The sequence below is a fragment of the Lissotriton helveticus genome, chromosome 8, assembly GCF_964261635.1.
Source record: "Lissotriton helveticus chromosome 8, aLisHel1.1, whole genome shotgun sequence".
NCBI classification, from domain to species: Eukaryota; Metazoa; Chordata; class Amphibia; order Caudata; family Salamandridae; genus Lissotriton; species Lissotriton helveticus.
The window spans coordinates 814843302-814858090 of NC_136069.1; positions in this window are offsets into that span (position 1 = coordinate 814843302).

Consider the following 14789-nt stretch of genomic DNA (forward strand, 5'->3'; position numbering starts at 1 on the left):
GCGGCCCACCCCCCGCGCCCATTCGCTGCCCCCTGCCACCCGCCTCCCAGCTGCTCCTCCCTCCCACCTCCCCTTAAAATGGCGCACACTGCGAGGTGAGGAGAGTGACCCTTGACCTTGCCAGGTAGGTCGCTCCCCCCCGCTGCAGCTTCACCAGTGCTCTTAGCGTTTTGTGCCCTGTGATCCTCTGTGCCCCACTGACCATTTATTTTGTTCCCCTTCTGTGTGACCTTTTTCCTTGCTCCTCCGTGCCCATTCCTCACAGTTCCCGCCATGGCTGACCATGCGGCCCCGCCGCTGCGCCCATTTTCTGCCTCCTGCCACCCGCCTCCTAGCTGCTCCTCCCTCCCACCTCCCCTTAAAATGGCGGCCGCTGCGCGGTAAAAGGAGCGACCCTTGACCTTGCCAGGTAGGTCGCTCTTCCGGCTGCAGCTCCACCAGTGATCTTAGCGTTTTGTGCCCTGTAATCCTCTGTGCCCCACTGAGCATTTATTTTGTTCCCCTTCTGTGTGACCATTTGCCTTGCTCCTCCGTGCCTATTCCTCACAGTTCCCACCGCTGCTGCCCCTGCGGCCCAGTCGCGCCCATTCACTACCCCCTGCCACCTGCCTCTCGCCTCCAAGCTGCTCCTCCCTCCCACCTTCCCTTAAAATGGGGCCGCACGCAGCGGGTGCGCCGTTGGCGTGCCTAAGGCAAGCCCGTCTGTGCCCGTTCGTGCCCAGCTCCAGAACTTCTGGCCCCCTCACGAACCACGAAGACTGCCTCCGACACGACGCCAGCACCCTCATCGCTCTCAACCCAGGACGGACCTCCACCTGCTGCAGGGCCACCCCGAAGTGCACCCACGGTCCCTTTGCCTGCCAGAACTGCAGTTTCTCCTGCATCAAAGACACAGAGTTTCCCGCCACGACAGAACACAACAAGCTCCGTTGCATCCTGATCAACACCCGCTCCGCACGCAAACATGCCGCTGAGCTCTGGGACCTATTCGACACCGCATCACCAGAAGTCGCCTTCAAGACCGAGACCTGTATGAACGAAGCCTCCTTTCCAGACATCGCCATAGCCATCCCCAACGGATACAAGATCGTCTGCAGAGACCACACCAATGGAGTCGGAGGAGGAATCGTCATCGTCCACAAGAAGACCATCAGGGTCTCAACAAACACCGACGACACTCTCAGCACCGCCGAACACATGCACTCCCAGATCCACATGAACCCCAAGACCACCCTAAGAGGCACCCTCGTCTACACACCACCCGGACCCCGACCACAATTCTGCGACGCCATCGCCGACTTCATCAGCACGCATGCACTGACCTCCACTGACTAAAATCCTCCTCGGAGACCTGAACTTCCACCTGGAGAGCAACAACGACAGCAACTCCTCCACCCTGATAGACAACCTAGCCAACCTCGGACTGGAACAACTCATCACGACGCCGACCCACATCGCCGGACACACGCTAGACGCCATCTTCTCCTCAAGCCCCCACGTCTCCTTCAGCCACGTCTCTGAACCCACCTGGACCACCACCACTGCATCCACTTCACCTTTCAGAAACCCGTCACACATCACCGCACCCTACAGATCCCCCGTCGCCACTGGGGCAAAAGCACCGAAGTTCAACTACCGACAAACCTCGCACTCAATCCTCCGACCAACCCCGCCAACCCCGCCAACCCTGACGACGGTGCGTGCACCCTCAGATGATGGATGGGCAACTGCACCAACACCCTAACCCCGCTGATAAAAAAACACCTCAAAGACACCAGCAAGAGAGCCAATTGGTTCACCCCGGAACTCCTAGTGTCTAAGCGCACCTGCCAGAAGCTGGAGAACATATGGCACAGCGAGAAGTCACCAGGCAGCCGTGTTGTAATTTGGCAGCGATTGGGTTAGCATTAGCAGAAGCCATCCTGTATTTAGAGGTTATCCTATCCATTTTGTGGAATCCATTTTGTATTTCTGGCAGCCATCTTGTTTGCCATGTGCTACCACGTGTGTGCCATGTGCTCTGTCCTACCTTGCTGTTGTCTGCTTTTGGAATCTGCCTAGAGACAGGTTATATTTAGTTTCTTCTGCTTCACACATGCTCAGTTGAGCTTGCAGCTGTCCATGCAGCTGCAGTTAGTCTGTAACTGTCAGGATGTGTTCACCAGAATTAGCAACTGTTAGCTCCTCCCACTTGTTGACTGTGCATTTTCTGTATGACCTTATATGTACCTAAAACTGTCTTCTTGTACTTTTACCGCCTTCTTTTGAGCCCCTGTGTGGGTATAAAAGGACCAAGCGCCTTCCATTCAGTGTGCTACTTCATACACTACCGAAGGGTGTTGTGTGAATGTAGTTCCACCTCATGAGGTTAATAAATACTTTGTTTTCTATTCCAGTTTATGTGCCAACTTCTATCCTATTGGTCTGAGGACTTGTGCAGAGAAGGGCAAGCCCCTAGCACTGGTAGGACTTGCTGAGGCACACCACTACAGCCGCACTGCCCACAAAGACGCCATCCGCAACCACCACCACAACCACCTCATTAGAACCTCCAAGAGAACCTCCTTCAAAAACTGCCTCGACAACAACGCACACAACAGCAAGGAGCTCTTCAACGTCGTTAAAGAACTCTACAACCCCAGCTCCAACGCCAACGACATCCCGCCATCGCAAGCCCTCTGAGACTCCCTTGCCACCTTCTTCCACCGCAAGATCACTGACATCCACGATAGCTTCAACCCCCGGATGACCCCAACAGGCCCCAACACGCCGGACCCACCTCACCCCACCGACCACGACCCCCTGACAACCTGGGCCAAGGTGAGCATCGAAGACACAATCAAGACCATGGGCACAATCCACTCCGGCTCGCCGTCTGACCCTTTTCCACACCACATCTTCAACAAAGCCGGCAGCTCCATCGCACTCCACCTGAACAACATTATCAACCTCTCCTTCAAGACCGCGACCTTTCCTGAGAGCTGGAAACACACCGAGATCAACGCCCTACTGAAGAAACCCAAGGTGGACCCGAGCGAACTCAAAAACGTCCGGCCCATCCCCCTGCTTCCGTTCCCAGCTAAAGTCATCGAGAAGATAGTCAACATCCAGCTCACCCGCTACCTTAAAAACAACAGCATCCTAGACCCCTCCCAGTCAGGATTCCGCAGCAACCACAGCACTGAGACTGCCCTCATCGCCACCACAGATGACATCAGGATACTACTGGACAACGTCGAGATGGCGGCCCTCATCCTTCTGGACCTCTCCACCGCCTTTGACACCGTATGCCACTACACACTACGCACACGACTCCACGATGTAGGGATCCGAGACAAGGCCCTTGACTGGACCTCCTCCTTCCTCTCCGGCAGAACCCAGAGAGTCCGCCTCCCCCCGTTCCGATCCGAAGCCTCCAAGATCATCTGCAGCATCCCACAGGGCTCCTCCCTCAGCCCAACACTGTTCAACGTCTACATGGCGCCCCTCGCACACATCGCCTGATATCACAACCTCAACATAATCTCCTACACCGAAGACACGCAACTGATCCTCTCCCTCACCAAGGACCCTCTCACCGCCAAATCCAACCTCCACCAGGGAATGAAGGCCGTCGCCGAATGGATGGAGGATAGCCACCTTAAGCTGAACACAGACAAGACAGAGATCCTCATCCTTGGGCCCAATCCCTCAGCATGGGATGACTCCTGGTGTCCCGCGTCACTGGGGACACCCCCCGCACCCACCAACCACGCACGCAACCTGGGAGTCATCCTCGACTCGAAAATCACCATGACCAAACAAGTCAATGCTGTCTCCTCCACCTGCTTCAACACCCTCCGTATGCTCGGCAAGATGTACAGATGGATCCCGACAGACACAAGGAAAACAGTCACCCAGGCCCTAGTCAGCAGCAGACACGACTATGGAAACGTCCTCTACACCGGCGCCCCGACCAAGCTCATCAACAGACTGCAAAGAATCCAGAATGCCTCTGCATGCCTGATCCTCGACGTCCAGCGCCACAACCACATCACCCCCACCTCAGGAACCCGCACTGGCTCCCTGTCGACAAAAGAATCTCCTTCAAGCTCCTGATCCACGCACACAAGGCACTCCACAAGACTGTCCCAGCCTAGATCAACAGTCGACTCTACTTCTACGCATCCAACAGGAAACTCCGCTCTGCAGACCTCTTTCTGGCCACCGTCCCACGCATCCGTAGAACCACAGCCGGAAGCAGATCCTTCTCCCACAGTGCCGCCACAAACTGGAACACCCTCTCCCTCATCCTATGACAAACCGAAGACCTTCTAACCTTCAGGAGACAACTCAAGACCTGGCTCTTCGAGAAGTTGCAGCAGCACCCACCTTCTCCCCTCTCTCAGATGTAGTGCGCTCTACAAATTTTGATTGTTTGATTGATTGATTGAACGTTCATACCATCCCCAGTTCCCCACCGCAAGCTGAGTGATCTCTTGGCACTTCACATGAGGTGGTATTATTCCGGAATTAAGTAAAATTAACGCTGAGCTCTGCAGGTGAAACGTTGCTTCCTGCTGTACCTTCGGGGTTTGCTTTAATAAAGTCTAAACTGGGCATTTTGTCACTCTGGCACTGCCCTGGTGTAGAGTGACAAGATTTAAAAACAGAAAACTGGGGCTTTCCCCGAAATAGAAGAAGGGCTACAATTTGACATTATCCAAGTGCCACAGAATGACAACGCTCATCAGGAGCCTAATTAGATCACGGCTGCGCGCCATGTTTGGACAAGTCAGCGAGCCAGGGTCTGGGCAGGCAGGGCCTTGGCTTTTAACTTACTAAGTGTCTTAACCCCGGCAGGCCACTACTGCGGCGCCGGCAGGCCCTATCGAGATAATCATAAGTTAAGGTGTACCTACGACCTGCGGGCGCGGTGGCTACTAGGCCAGACACTGGCAGTCAGTGAATTTGAATCAATCATAATAATTAAATCTGTGGAGCCAGAGGCGACCTGCGTACAACCACAGTGATCTGACAACCGTCACGCCACTACACTCCAAAAAGAAAAGCGGGGTTGGTTTTCGCATGGCAATGATGGCAGAATATTGGCACCGCTAGCTGGCTTAACTACTACTAAGTAAGTTAGTACTTAACTTACCGTTACTCGTGGTGGGCCGGCCGACTGGCTGCACTGCCTTTAATAACTGACTAGGCTTGGTGCTGCTTGCTACCAGGAAGTGCTGGCTGATGGATATCTGCCCAGGCTGCCCTAAACGGCGTCGTCGGGTCGGGTTGACTTGGACGACAATGACTCATAATGAGCTGCGGTGTTTATGCTGGGGCGTGGCAATGTAAAGAAAAAACTGCGCACCCTGCCGCACAGCCCCTACCCTATCAGAACCAAAAATCAGCCCAAATCAGTGTCCTGCAGCCCGCCCACCGACAAGTGGCCACACTGACTGAATTAAGAGCCGCCATCAACATATTATATTTAATTGACATGAATGAATCTCCTCTTTGGCTCAGGGCAGGCTAAGTGACTGAGTCTCACAGCCGCAATGTGACTCACTCGGGAAACGTGAAAAACACGCTGTAGCTGCACAGAGTACAGTAGTAAGGTAAATAAAATAATACATCAATACAGTATGTGATGTGCACAGCAGATGCATGTAGACCCATCCCTGATAAGTAAGTGCCGGTGCTAAGCACCGGAAAGCACCGGCACAAATTAAGCACTGACGGTAACTACAATGGAGTCTCTGGTCAACATTCAGTGCTGTGCAAATCATCTTCATGATTTCACTGTGGAAATGTGTTCCTCTGTCTGATTCCAAAGAGGTCTGAATTCCAAATCTCGGTATGAGTTCCCTCAACAATAACTTAGCTACAGTGAGTGTATCACATGTTCGTGTGGTCACATGTTCTTGTGGGATAAGCCTCTACCCATCTTGAGGACACACATACCACCACCAAGATATACTGACAATATTTATAAAGCGTACTACTACCGAGGCGTCTTGGGGCTGGGGTAAAAATTAGCTATGAGATAACTCACGTACATTAGAGTTGGTCGAAGAGCCATGTTTTAATTTCTTTCCTGAATGACAATCTATTAGGTAGGTTTCTCAGATGTATTGGTAGAGTGTTCCAGAGTTTGGATGCCAAAAAGGAAAACCGCTTTCCTCCGCAGCGTACTCTTTTTATCTTCAGAATTTGTACAAGGCCAAGGGTGGATGACCTTAAAGTCCGTGGGGGAGAGTAATGTGAGAACAAAGCTTGCACGTCCTCTGCCCCATCTCCAAACAAAGCATTGTGTGCCAGGCAGAGTGATTTAAATTCAATACGTCATCGTACAGGAAGCCAGTGAAGATTCTTTATCGCTTTCGTTGTCGGCTGATGTTTCGGTAACCCAAGCAGAACTCTGGCTGCCGCATTCTGAATAGACTGAAGTTTATCCAGTTGAGCAGTACCAATTCCCAAATACAGGGCATTGCAATAGTCGATTCTAGATAAAATGGTGGCTACTACCACCGTTTTCCTCACAGAGAAGGGAATGTAAGGGAGAATCTTTCTCAAGCCCTTTAGCATAAAGAAGCATGCAGACGAGACCTGATTATTCTGCGACGCCCAGGTGAGATTTTTATCGAACATAACTCCGAGATTCCTTGCCTTTATGACCAGCAGTGGACAAGTGCCAGCTGTACTAGGCCACCACAACTGATTCCAGATTGAGTCTTTCGAGCAGCCAAACTCCAGGACTTCCGTTTTCTCAGCGTTCAGCTTCAGTAAGTTCGAGCTCATCCAGGTCATCAAAGCTGAGGTACATTTACAGAAATCAGCTGCCCTAGCATCTGTAGACTCAGTTACAGAAACTATGAGCTGAGTATCGTCGGCGTACTCCAGCAATGTAAAGCCATAGCTCTTTACTAATCTGGCCTGAGGGGCTACGTAAATGTTGAACAGTGTTGGTGATAAATGCCTCAGCTTGTTGCACCTAGGCATCTCAATGAAGCCCAACTGCATCCTATTGAAAGGTACCCCCGATCTCCCAATGTGACTCAATGTAACCACAGTCTTTTTCCCAGCATTCATCTGTTGACAGGTAACACACCTCTGACAAACAGCCTCAGCCACTGCACGAAATCGTGGATTGTACCACATCTGCCTGAACACTCGCACCATCGCATCTCTTCCCAGATGCACCGCACCATGAATCTGCCTTGCCATTGGGTTCAACAAGTCATCCGGCAACACCCCTCTCCCATCACTTGAAACCCAAATTTCAACATCTCCTTTTTCACATCCTGACTTGATCCACACACTTTTCTCCTGTTCTGAACCCTGTTCCTGCAGGCACTTGAGTTCGTCCCAAGTATCTTCCATGGCCTACATCATGTTGAACTTGGTTCTTTCTTGGCTCTCTCCTATATGTCTCTCAGTAAAATTGCAACCTTATTCGGCACAGAAACGCGCACCTCATCGGCGTATCTGTTGCCAAGTGAAACAAAATACGTCTCCCTCCCGTGAGCTGTGCATTTGACAACGGCAATTTCTTTTGGGTGCTGTAAGGTCTCTAATAGTAGCCTCCCAAACTCCCCATTCCTTATGGGTGATCTAGACGATGTCATATAACCTCTCTGGGACCATAGCTGATCAAAATCATGAACCACACCAAATCCGTACTGACTATCGGTGTAAATGGTGATTCGAATTTGGTCAGCTGCCAAACAGGCACGCGTTAAAGCAATGATTTCAGCTACCTGAGCAGAGTATACTCCTTCCAGGCAAGTAACTTCAACCACTCCCGTAATGGTGCATACAGCAAACGCTGTTCTCAACTGACCGACACTGTCTCTTATGCATGAACCATCAACAAAGAAAATCTCATCAGGGCCAGACAATGGTTCATCAGCAATATCAGGTCTCGGCTTGGTGCACAATTCAGTCACATCGAGACAGTCATGGTCCGCACAATCTTCATCAGCGTGTTTGGTAATGGCATTAGTGTAGCAGGATTCAAAACAGTACACCTCCTAAGGGTCACTTTCTCCGCAGCAAGAATAACCTGCTCGTAGCGTGTGAGCCTATTCTTGGTCAGGTGCTGTGTCTTGGTCCTTGTCATCCATAATTCAACAGATTGGGGAACCTACACAATCAATTGATGACCCATGACAAAGCTTTCACATCTTTCAATGCTGATACCCGTTGCAGCAACGGATTTGAGACATCCGAAGCAACGCCGAGTCTTCTCGATCTACAGTAGCTGAGAAATAGGCAACTGGTCTACAAACAACCCCATGATCCTGAGTTAAGACTGATAATGCACAACCTTCTCGTTCACAACAAAATAATGAAAAAGGCTTGTTGTAGTCAGGCATTCCCAGTGCCGGAGCACGACATAGGTCCTCTTGCAACTCCAGGAATGCCTTAATACAGTCATTTTCCCATGGTATCGGATCACTCATGTCCTTGTGTGTCAGTCTCTGCAAAGGTGTTGCCTTTAATGAGAAGTTGGGAACCCACTGATGACAGTAGCCAACCATCCCTAGGAACAGCCTGACTTCCCTCTGCTTGGAGGGCACAGTCATATTCATGACTGCTTCAATTCTGTCAGGTGACACCTTTCTCTTGCCTTTCTCTATTCGATGACCTAAGTATTGCACCTAATTCAAACAGTACTGCAGCTTATTTGGTTTTACTTCGTGTTCATTCTCTGCCAAATGATTCAAAAAGGCGATGGTGTCAATCCTGCATGCATCCTCAGTTCTAGACGCGACAAGGAGGTCATCTGTATACTGCACCAGAACGGAGTTCTGCGTCAGTACAAGACTCTCAAGGTTTTTTTTCAAGATCTGATTTAAAATCGATGGACTCTCTGTATACCCTTGAGGGATACGACACCATGTTAACACACGGTTTTCCAGCTTAAATGCGAAAGGATATTGGCTCTCCTCATGTAACTGTATCGAAATGAATGCTTGGTAAAGATCAATCACAGTAAACCACTTTGCTTCACATGGAATTTGCAACAATATCACTGATGAATTTGGTACCACTGGACAACATGGAACAACTATGTTATTGATCTTCCTCAGGTCTTGCACAATTCTAAATTTCCCACTCGGTTTCTGCAATCCCATTATAGGTGAGTTGCATGGACTGCCCAATATCTCCTTCAGGATCCGCTGCTTAATCATGGAATCAATCACAGGTTTTATCCCTGCAACCATTTCTGGTGTCAAATTATACTGGGGCTTACTTGGGATCTCAACATTCTGTTTAAACCTAATTTTGACTGGTTCAACTCATTTGATCAATCCCATGTCTTCCCCAGTAAAGTCCCACATCTTCTGTGAGACTGAATCTCTCACATAAAGTGGAAGTACCTCAACAGTCACTACGGGGTACATCTCTACGCATGAGTGCTGATTTGCAACCTTAAAGGTGACATCGTCGTCATTGGTTTGCCATTCCACTCCCTGAGGGGTGCAGTAGATGGTGCACTTGAGTTTGCACAAAAGATCTCTTCCTAACATACAGACAGGACTTGAATCGCACACCACAAATTGATGTCTGTCTCTGAAAGTTCCTATCCTTACAGGAATCGGGTCCATCAACGGATTTGTCATTTTCCTATTTGCAACACCTACAACTTGGATTGATTGTCCTGAGAGGGGTAGGTTGGGAACTACTGCAGATCTTACAGTAGAGTGGGTAGCACCAGTGTCAACCAAAAAGGTGGTAGGGTGACCATCAACATCAGCTTCTACAAATGGTCCCCTCTGGTCTACCTCCAAGAAAGCCCCAAGAGTGCAGTCTTCCTCCCCCCTCAGCGCAGTCATGCTAACGGGTCCAAGTAACATTTGTCTCTACCTTCAAAGAGAGGCATCTGCGAGATCCTCAGCGGCTGGAGAACTTGCACTTGTGGCTGTAGTGACCCCCCCTTTCATCGATCTTGGCTTCATCAAAGCATTTGACAATTCAGGTACCTGTACTACTTCTCCCTCCTGCTGTAGCTGATTAATTGGGTTCAAAGGACACTCGCGTCTCCAATGTCCAACCTGGTGACAAAGGTGACACGCGGTGGTCTTTTTCAGTGTCGCCACATCTACTTTTGCTTTGGAGTCCTCTGCATTTCCCTTCCCTTTATTTTGGCCATTCTGTTTCCTCCCTAGCGTTCATCCACCTGACTGTGCTTGAGCTCCCTTGTCTGCCGCTTGCATCTGAACTAGCATCAGCTTGTCCTTAAGCTTCCTATGTTTCAAATCTACCTCATCCCTCAATATCTAGCATATCGCAGTATCTCATCTATCGGCTTGTTCTGCCACAGATCAAATGCTGTTGGGTCATGAGGCAAATCTCAGGTCTCAAACCTAGGACAAATTTAGAAACAAATTGTCCCATATCCTTGGGGGTTCATCTTATCCAAACCACTATATTGCTTGAAGACTTTCAAAAGCCTCTCATAATATTCATGCACTGTTTCCTTTGGCTCCTGAACCGTCCAATCCATCTTCACCCAATCAATATCCTGTGGGGATACCTTGGATTTCAGCCATGTAATTGCTTACTCATACTTTTTCATAACAATCTGTGATGGACAATTCGTGATAGCATCCCTGTCTGGTTCCGAAGAAGGCCACTCAATCGCAACTTTACAAGCTACCCACAAATCACTTGAAACCACAATGTCAAACAGTGTGTTTAAATCAATCCACAACACATTCGAAATCTTGACAAACCACTCAACCTGTTTGTACCACTCTACTGGGCTCTCCCTCAACTTAGGGATATCATTCGTGAATGCGGCCAAATCACCTCTACTCCATGGCACATGCACATACTCTCCGCTAGATACTTCTCGTAAAGGGTAATTTCCTATTCCTAAGGTTCCCCCTCCCGGAGGAGGTATGTCTACCACACTCTTCCTGGTACTCTTTTTCTTGGACCATCGTTCTTCCCACTTATCTAGTCTGTTCCATGCTCGTATCCCTATGATCAATTCTCTAATGTGAGTCTTTAGCCCAATGACCCTATTTTCGTCCAGGTCTTGATCAGGGTACTGTAACCTGTGACTATCTTGCAACATCTTCGTTTTAGACAAATCCACCTCATACCGGTTTGCCAATTCAGTTAGTTTCTCATGGGCTCACCTTGCTTTGCAAGTTACATCCTTAGCTACAAACAGCAACTCATCTGGCTCATAAAGTTCCGCTCTCTCCAATGGCAGGTTTTCTTCAACTTTCTCATCCACCTCTGCTTTTAGCCGCATAACGTCTAACCTCTTTGCCTTTATCGCTGCGTTTAAAGTACCTCGACAAGACGTGCCACTTGACTCCCTACAACCACTATCGTGTTCTCTGCACATATTCGCTTCAGGTGTATTTCTGGAAGTCATCCTGTTCTCTGCACTCCCGTGGTCCCTATCTTCTCTAGCCCTGTCGCTCGGATTTCCTTTGGATAAATCCCAAATCCTCAGGTCTGATCTTAACTCAGCAAAGGATTTCAGTCTTGGCCCTCTCAAATCCATCAGTCCCATTGACGAGTATGCCATAGCTGGCAATGGTGTACTCGATTCCACAGGTCTCGGCATGTGAACCAATCCGCTTACCACACCATTCCCTCCCAGGCTAGATCTCCCTTCGACTCATGTCTGGGATGTACTGCCACTCCTCACATGTTCTGGATCGTACATCAACACTATAGGACAAATGGTGACCAGCACCGTAAGGGTGTCGGGTAACCTCCTAGGGCCTGTATTCTCTGGGTTCTGGGTTCCCAATCCTCCTGTCGAGAGTTTCCCCACTACTCCCACACTCGATGGAGCCTGCGGCTCTCTGGCTTCTTCCATCGGGCTGATTTTTCCCCCGCTGACTCTGGGTTATATGGAGGTGGTCTTTCAGATAGTAGCCTTTCTATCAAGCTATCATCTGTATCACTGTCATCATCCTATTCATTTCTCTTCTGGGTGCTCTCTTCTTTGACCATTAGTGGGAACAACGTATCCCCCTCAATTGTCTGTACTCCCGATCTCTTCTCCAATGCATCCCACCTTGCATCCTGGAATGCCCTACCTGACCTTTTCACTTTTTCTTGTCTTCTGTCCCTGTTTCTTTCATGTGCTTCCCTAATCCATGCATGTAGTGCCTCAAACTGTGTGGGTCTAGGCAAAGGTCGCAAACAAGCCATAATCGATTTCAACTGATATAACACTTCCAATCTAAAGGTTCCATACTACGGAAAAGTCAATTCCTCCTTTCCTTCTGTCATCTTACACCAATTCTCATAACAAACAGGGGGGAGAGGGTCACAGGGACATAACAATATTTCAAGACCACTCCTGGTTCAAGTCCCCTGTTCAATACACAAAACACAAAAGGAAACCAAGGGGTCTACAGCAACGCAACTTGTGGCTAGCTATCCTACACTCAAATCTAACCTGTGAGTTGGTACCCTAGTTACCCTGGATAGCTTATAAAGATACAAAGTTAAAATGGGTCGGTGTGCATGAAAAAACGTACATATAGTGCAAAAGTACTCAATCCCGGTTGCTCAAAAGTGGTTAACCATCAAAATGAACTTAATGACCAGTCCTATAATCTGGTTCTCCAGTATCACGTGGTTGGTCCCTTGATCATCGAGACCGTTTAACCATGGATTTGATAATGGAGCAAGATTGAATCCATAGGCACTTATGGACGACCATGCAACAGCCGATCATTGATGGTTATAAGAAATAGTGAAAGTGCAGTGCAAAAACAAATTCGTGGTGATAGTAAAATAGAGTGGAATGTCCTAAAAGAACTTTATTTGGCAAAGGACACGCCCCCTAATTAAAACAGAACAGTGCAGGCGACAGTGGAAACAAATATCTGTCGTAAAACAAGGCCAACATGTTTCTGCCTAACGGGGCATAAAGTCCCCCGGCTTTCATCAGGGTCTCTGCTCTTAATGTATTGCTACTGCTAAAACGTGATATAAATAATGAATATAACACAAGTCTTAAAGGTTGGAACAAATACAACCTGTAGAAAGCTAATCCTCCATGCCAGTGGATGCTTACGCACATCTAAAAAGAGATGCAGAACAACAATAAACATTTGTGTAATGAATCTACTATATGTAAATTTAATCATATATCATTCCCATTCCAAATTAGTATAAAATAAATTATTTTCCTCACCCAGCTTGATCGGGGACTGGACCTCACCTCACCTGCTCCGTGCTCAGGTTTCTCAAGGCCCGCTCTAAAGGTCAACAGACAACAACCAGAGAGAAACAGTGATGTTCAAGCTCCTGAATTCATCAAAGCCCCTCATGGTTACAAGCATTGGTCCCTTGGCCACATTAGAGACCGTCCAGATGGCATCTCTCTCTCAACTCCAAAGCAACCCCCCAAACATAGACAATGTAAACCACACACACATAGCAATAAAGCATTTGGGCAGGCAGCAGACCCTGTGTGCCAAACCCATTTGTGTATATTTACACAAAAAAGGTCATATTTGGAAAATGCTAGCATGCTTGATAATTTTGCTAACAACCAGGCATGGATGAATCTGGCAAACCCTATTTCGCTCCTGGACTGCTAGCAGAAATATGTTTAAAAGTTCACCAATCATATATAACAGACTATCAATATCATTATAATTATATATCCCTGGAATCCTTCTATCTCTTTGCCAATAGATGTGGGATATCCATTAGAGACTCTCTTGCTGCCCAAAAACAGACCCTGTCTTACCTGTCCGTCGGTGCCTCAAAGCTCAAGCCTGAGTCTTTGGGGGAGGCACCGACGATAAGGGACAGGCATATTTAAGGATAGAAGCATGAGGGACTACTTTCTTTCCTGACGTGTAACTCACGCTCGAGTTATCTTATTTCACTGGTAAACATGACTGACTGATCCCAAATCATGTCAGTGGGGTCGAATAACTCATAAAATATGCCGTTTGGCATGTACCTCAATCTTCTGCAAGTATTCCACAGGTGCCGGTTTGGCGATACACTTCCTGGAATCAACTCGCGCCTAGAACTACAGAATGACATCACAGCATCATTTCGAGTAGTTCCAGCGGGTTTCACCGGCTAGACAGATCGTTACAGGGATCTACTCGCGCTTGGAACTACAAAGTGACGTCACAGCGTCACTTGTAGTAGTTCAAACGGGGTTCTATGGTTCAATGACCTCGTTTGCCGAAAATATCTGTTTGATCATACCAGAATCGGATCGTGATTGCTATTATGCCACTGACATGCTCATTCCGGTCTATCAATCACTATCATACTTGGGTAATGAGTGTCTACTCTGCGCATCTATGTCTAATACACCTATATAATACGGTGGAATTCCTATGGTATAGCTAATGGCAGTAAGATATATATATATATATATATATACTGTCAACGTCCCGCATTGATAAAAAGTATAGAGTCCATGCACCGAATGTCTGTTATTCCAAATCAACACGTTTAGAACAGACTCTATATGCTCATATCTATCAGGTTACATGTATATCTAAGAAAATAAAAAAAGGGGGGAGTGAAGAGGTGGTGCCGATGGGCACCGAGGTGGGCACGTCCTCCTCTTATCTGGGATTCTGTTAATCAAAAAGGGTCCACCTCACATTAGGTGGGTGTATATCCAGATGTCAATGGAATACACCTTCTTTGTTAAAATACCCCTCACACACCAAAAGGGCCCTTGGTGTCATGCTTCATCATCGGGGTCTTCCCGTCCCGCTGCGGGGCGGGGCAGTGCTGCGACAAGCGACTACGCTGGAGCACCTTTAGATGGGGGTGCTATG